The sequence below is a fragment of the Littorina saxatilis genome, linkage group LG7, assembly GCF_037325665.1.
Source record: "Littorina saxatilis isolate snail1 linkage group LG7, US_GU_Lsax_2.0, whole genome shotgun sequence".
In the NCBI taxonomy this organism is placed as follows: Eukaryota; Metazoa; Mollusca; class Gastropoda; order Littorinimorpha; family Littorinidae; genus Littorina; species Littorina saxatilis.
In genome coordinates, this window is record NC_090251.1 from 44,300,095 (window position 1) to 44,307,300 (window position 7,206).

The window sequence follows — 7,206 nt, forward strand, 5'->3', positions numbered from 1 at the left end:
AAATATAAAAAAAAATTGGGGGGGGGGGGGGGGTGGGCAGGAAAAAATATTAATTTCGTGATGAATATACTTAAAAGATCGGGATTTTTAACGAGATTAATAGTATTGGCTTTGGAAGAATCTAAGTTTTAGGGAACCTTCTACCTTTGCTATATGATACCGCTTAAACGTGAATAGTTTTAAAGAGTATCCCGAGTACAAAACAGAGAACAAGAGCTTTGTTGAATCAATCTTGCATGACCCGCTGGTTTCAAGAGACAACAAAACACAAACAAAGTTGTTTTTGAGTGTGGTGACTACTGCATGTGTTATCTTGTAAATGAATGACCGGTGTAGGATCCGGTCCGGTCCCCCCTCTGAAGTAGTCCCCCGGGGGACCAATTCGTGGCAAAAACTGCTCTATAATGGTCCCCCCTTAGACATCCAGCCTCGTTTTTCTTGTTACAATCAGGCATGAAAATTCTCCGTATTTTCCGTATTTTCCGTATTTTTGAAAAAAATAAACCGTATTTTGTTTTATTTTCAGTATTTTTCCTTTTTTTTTTTTTTTTTTTTTTTTTTTTTTTTCCTAGTCATTGTTATAGTAAAATAGTTTTGGGGCCATGTTTGAATCCAATTTTAAGGTTCAGATAGCCCCAGATTGCACCAAATTGCACCCTTGAACAAAAAAATTTCCGGGGGGGCATGCCCCCGGACCCCCCTACAAGTCTTGGCGCTTCGCGCCTGCGAAACTTGGCGCTACGCGCCTGCGAAACTTGGCGCTACGCGCCTTCGAATTTTGTTTTCAGTATTTTTTTTTTCTTTTCAGTTTTCATGCCTGTACAATGTTAGTAATGTTACCAGCAATTTCAGAGAAAAGAAAGGAAAGAATCAGAGACTGCTTTCATTTCTTCTTATCAGTATTTATTTATTATTCATTTTATTTCATGTGATTTTTCTGTTGAACGGCATTATAAATCAGATCTATTTTATTTTCTGCAAAATATAGTCAAACAAAGAGATTGCTGTCTGTGCACTACATAATACCGGACGAAGATATAGATTGAAAATGGCTTGAATGCCTAAGAAAAACGAGGCTGGATGTCTAAGGGGGGACTATTATAGAGCAGTTTTTGCCACGAATTGGTCCCCCGGGGGACTACTTCAGAGGGGGTACCGGACCGGATCCTACACCGGCACGGTTGGCCTAGTGGTAAGGCGTCCGCCCCGTGATCGGGAGGTCGTGGGTTCGAACCCCGGCCGGGTCATACCTAAGACTTTAAAATTGGCAATCTAGTGGCTGCTCCGCCTGGCGTCTGGCATTATGGGGTTAGTGCTAGGACTGGTTGGTCCGGTGTCAGAATAATGTGACTGGGTGAGACATGAAGCCAGTGCTGCGACTTCAGTCTTGTATGTGGCGCACGTTAAAATGTCACCGCCCTGATATGGCCCTTCGTGGTCGGCTGGGCGTTAAGCAAACAAACAAACAAACAAAAATCTTGTAAATGAAGTTTGTTTGACAGTGATTTCGTATATTTTCTCTCTCTTTTTTTGTGTGTGTGTTTCTCTTTTCTGTCATATTCTTAAGAATGCTTGTTATTCTTGTAAACGTACTTACGCGTGAATGCAATAACGTTGCTTTAATGCCTCCCTCGGGCTAAAGCTATGTTATTTGGAACTATGTTTTATTGACTCATATATTTTATTTTAATTATAAATAATTATATATGTTATAAATAATTTGAATTCATGCATCAAATAATAAGTTATTTGAACAAACCTGTAAACTGGTAAAATCTCTCTCACACCCGTCTCGGGCTAAAGCTATGTTATTTGGTACTATATTCTATTGACTCATACATTTTATAAATAATTATATATGTTATAAATAATTTGAATTCATGCATCAAATAATAAGTCATTTTAACAAACCTGTAAACTGGTAAAATCTCTCTCACACCCGTCTCGGGCTAAAGCTATGTTATTTGGTACTATATTATATTGACTCATACATTTTATAAATAATTATATATGTTATAAATAATTTGAATTCATGCATCAAATAATAAGTCATTTTAACAAACCTGTAAACTGGTAAAGTCTTTCTCACACCTCTCTGGTCCTAGGATTTGTGCCCCATAATTGTTCAGACCTAAATTTTTGTCTGTACACCCTCCGCTGCTTTTTGCTTCTATTATTCTAATAGTTTACTTGTTTGTAGTTATTATTTACTTTTAGTTGTACAGTTTTTGTAATCCCTCACAAGGGCTGGTTTAAAAAAAAAGAATATTTTTGCTCGTACCATTACACAAAAAGTGCAGTGCGTTTAGTTTCATTGACTAAATATATTGATTTCGTTTTACACAACTTGTTTCCTAATTTATATTAAAAAAAACCACTCTTTACTGAAGTATTGTTAAACTGCGTTGCGCCTTTACAACTAGGTGCTTTTGTTATATATGCTGTAATTTTAATACTTTCTCATGATTTCTGCTGTTGGAAACATTTATGAGGCATTTTGTCCGCCTTTGTGTACATAATTAGGCTTTAACATTTTGTGGAAAATGATTGCGTCTTAAAAAGTGTTTCCTGTATTCATCCTTTGAAACATATATTGACTCCCCTGGTCTCGACAGTCAGGGTTATGTTGGAAGATATATGAGTCAGTTGCACTTCAAGGGAAAGAACTGAACTTTTCTTCACTGCAGTAGGCCTACTGGTGAGGAAATGCTTCTTGTGAACCTTGCTTATGTGTCGTTGTACATTTTTGTGTGTTTTGTTTTGTGGCTGTTCTTGGGACTAATTCATACTTTCGCGCTTTCGTGACTTATCCATGGACAGAAACCAGTTGTTGTCTGTGATTGCATTTCAGATGCCTGCCAGCTACTTAATTAAGATGGAGAAAGGGATAATTAAACTTGTTATTTCCACGTTCAACACTGGCAACTGCAGTTGGTCAGATACAATGAAGTGGACAGAAAAAATGTAATATTTTGTTTAGTGTCAGTAGCTTCTTTGCTCAATCCTTCCAAACAATGCTTTGGTCGAAGTGCCTTTACTTTTGGTGGTGATTAGGTCTGTGTGTAGATATCCGTGACACATCTATGGTCTGTGTGTAGATATCCTTGACACATCTATGGTCTGTGTGTAGATATGCTTGACACATCTATGGTCTGTGTGTAGATATCCTTGACACATCTATGGTCTGTGTGTAGATTCCAAAAGTCATGTTTTTCTCATGCTTTGTTTCTTTTCATTTGTTTGTTATGGAATTTTATATACTTATTGTCATTGGTGAATTTACTGAATGAATTTTGTGCTGCTATTCATAATGATTAGCCTTCGCGTCACCCAGTTTATTTTTAAAGTTTTGCTTTAGGCATTCCTGTTTTCGTAGCCATGAGAATTTGCTGTAAGATTGTGATCTTTATCGTATGGTGTTCTCAAACCTTCAACGGTCAGCACAAAGTTGAGTCTTGGATATGATTTCCTCGCCAAACTCGGATTTGAACCTTGGCCGATATAAAAAGGCCGGTAAGTTGTTACCAAGCCATCGCGTTATCACCCGAGCCACGGACCCGCCCCAAGACGGTCATTTAACCACGACTAAATCTTGATAACTAGTCAATAACACGGATTGACGAAAAAGAAACAATCTTGTCAAAAAAAAACCAACTAAAAAATAAGTATGACTTCAAGTTTATACATAATTTGACTGTATTTTCATCACATGTTTTTGGTTTACTGCTCGTTTCTTTTGACGCTTAGAAGTGGCTAATGTCTTTTTTATTTAACTTATGCGGACGATGTTTACGATTGGAATTGATATTTGTGCTTGTAAACAGAATCATCAGAATCACCTTGCCTTTTGTGCGCGAGCTGTAACGATCTGTATCAGACAAGGAGTGTTTTTTTGTTTGTTTAATAGATGGCTTGACATAGTAAAATAAATGTGTTAAGAGACGTGGATGTGTGTAAAATGGGGAACAGACAAAAGGAGAAAAGAGAGAGAGAGAGAGAGAGAGAGAGAGAGAGAGAGAGAGAGAGAGAGAGAGAGAGAGAGAGAGAGAGATGTTGACACACGCACAAACTCGCACACACACATACAAAGACAGCATCGTTACTGCACTAAATGATTTGATAATTTATTGATGTCAAACATTCACCATGACTTGAAAACAAAGTATATTCAATGTGCAACGACAGCAGAACTAGGATAGCTGTATCAGATAACAAACGCGCAACAGTAAAGTTTGGCAAACAAAAACCACACCTCTTTTGGTATTAACTGAGGTGCTCCAAATTACGCAACATTTGTGAGAAAACCCCCAGACAGAGACCCATTTTATGTTAAGCACTACAATGACTATCGCACTCTACTCGCATAGATAATCATCTAGCTACGCCTACAGATGAAACAAATATTCATGAGGAAAAGCAAGCAGCAATAAGCAAAAAGTATGGCGCCACACCTTCATTTTTGTGCAAAACAATTATGGACAAAGCGACGAATACAAGCCATCTTAGGAGAACAACTTTTACACTGCCAATGTAGTTAGTCTAGAAAACAGCCTACTAGAATAAGCATGTTGCTAGATTGTATGGCTAGTATTAGCGTTGTTGTTGTTGATGATGATGATGACGACGACGACGACGATGATGATGATGATGATGATGATGATGATGATGATGATGATGATGATGATGATGATAAACACGTGCACAGTCAAGAAACAATATTCAGCTCACGATATTGAATAGAACAAGCTTTAACAAAGAAGCAGAGAACTTCAAAATCCACGTAATATTTTGTTTAACACACGACCAGACTGTTAAAACCACGTGATATCAAGACAAGGAACTGGAGTTACCAAGCCTTAACAACTGTTTGACGGTTAGAAAATCGAAATTTTGAACGGCTCAATTTCCCCACCTTTCTTCTTTCTTTGAATCAATTAGAAATGAAAAGCGATGTGAAAATTCGCAAAGGTTAGCGGAGAGTTTCTGTATCATATACATATAAATATGTGACCCTCCACCACGGAATGAGTCGCATGTCACCTTTGCATGATTTTGATATTTTTACATTTTCCGAAAGAGTTTTTTATGCTCTATCCAGTGGTGAAAACCGTTTTAGAAAAGAGCGAACACTGTTTGAGTTATAAGCCTGTGACTAAGGTGACCCTCACACTGTATACTAGACACTCCCCAGACTTATATTAAGCCTAGCGCAGAACCGCGCGAGGTGACATGCGACTCATTTCGTGGTGGAGGGTCACATATAGTCTTCATTCCGTAAGTTCAAGTGTCAAGAGTCATTTGGAACCATTCATATAAAAGTACCAAGTGCATATCTTAATGTGAATGGAAAATAAACGCGAAGTATCATGTGAGCAAACGGGCACACAAGGTAATGAGTTTACCTTGTTGCATGTTAAATAATGTATTGCTTTGATGGAAAAGCTTATGAACACTCTAGACTTTCCTCGCACTATTTGTACAAAAAGCATGGGAGTGTAAGCTCAATGAAAATTGTACATGCTAAATATGGTGGCTATTTGAATGGTTAACTGACGAGTGCATACATTGGCAATGAGCACGATAATTACATTCTTCTCAAGAGAAACGAAGCAGCTGTTAACATTTCACTAAAAGAGCTAAGATATATAACACACACAAAAGGTATAACGACCTTAGCTGCGTTTTGACTTTAATAGTGAATAACAAACCCTTGCACTTCTAACAAAACAGAGGTAGGACTAAGTTACTAAGACCAGAAAAGTCGCATCCAATTTTACGAAACAAATCGCATACCGTTCTAGAAATCACAACAGTCGCAACAACAACAATCACAAAACTCACAACTCCAGTCAACAATATATTGAGTAACAAAGATAATTATTAAAACTAATTTGGTGTAAAATATGAAACACTGGATCAGCCAACTCCTAATCTCCCAGGGCTTTGCCATTTTTGTGTGTCGTCAGAACAATATCTTTTCTTTTCCAAAAATAGTTTCTGGTTTCATTAAACATCTGGTAAGACTTTTAGAGTTTAGTACAACAAATTAAATTACAATGTAACAATAACGATGTGTATAGAAACTTGTACTTCAGGAAAGACTAAAACGTTAGAAAACAAAACATCACAATTCTTGGAGGGTTTTTTCTCCATTAATTTCAATAAATAAACTGGAAGGTGGGTTTTTAGAACGCAATAAAAACGGGGTTCTTTCCAGAAATCATTGTTTTATCTTATATCACAAAATGTTTCAACTTCTCCCATTTAAGTTGAAAAAGCTCAACATTGTAACTACCAGAATAATACCCCCCGCCCCCCCCCCCCCCCCCTCCCTGTTTTCCCTCAACTGCTGAGAAACTCGGAAAGTTTCGTTTCGTCTGTTATGGTCAATTCGTATTTAATTTCTATTTCAGTAATAGAAAGAACAAGAAGAGAAGGAAAAAACAGCATATTCGTATCTTCCAATGCAAACAGTCCAACTACATACACAATGTTTGCTTAGAACAAAAAATCTTAAAGTAAACCAGTTGGCCCGTGTCAAATTTAAACATTTCTTTCCCAGGCTTTTACAAACATGCGTTTGTTGACCGTGTTCCCAAAGTAAAACAAATGCGTCCATCTTGTAACTTATCTGACACGACACTATAACGTTTCCTGTATTCCCTTTTGACGACTATTGGAATATTCCCGACCAAAAACGTAGGAAGTATCATGTAAGCTTTCGCTCAGTAGGAAGTCGGTTTAATGACTGCTCTGTAGACGCCCAGCAGAATATAATTTTTGAGTCACTTGAGAAAAAGTGACTCTATGTAATCGGTCAGTGTTAGTCTGTCCGGCCGTCCGTAGACACCACCTTAACGTTGGACTTTTCTCGGAAACTATCAAAGCGATCGGGCTCATATTTTGTTTAGTCGTGACCTCCAATGACCTCTACACTTTAACGATGGTTTCGTTGACCTTTGACCTTTTTCAAGGTCACAGGTCAGCGTCAAAGGAAAAATTAGACATTTTATATCTTTGACAAAGTTCATCGGATGTGATTGAAACTTTGTAGGATTATTCTTTACATCAAAGTATTTACATCCGTAGCCTTTTACGAACGTTATCAGAAAAACAAGGGAGATAACTAGCCTTTTCTGTTCGGCAACACACAACTTAACGTTGGGCTTTTCTCGGAAACTATAAAAGTGACCGGGCTCAAATTTT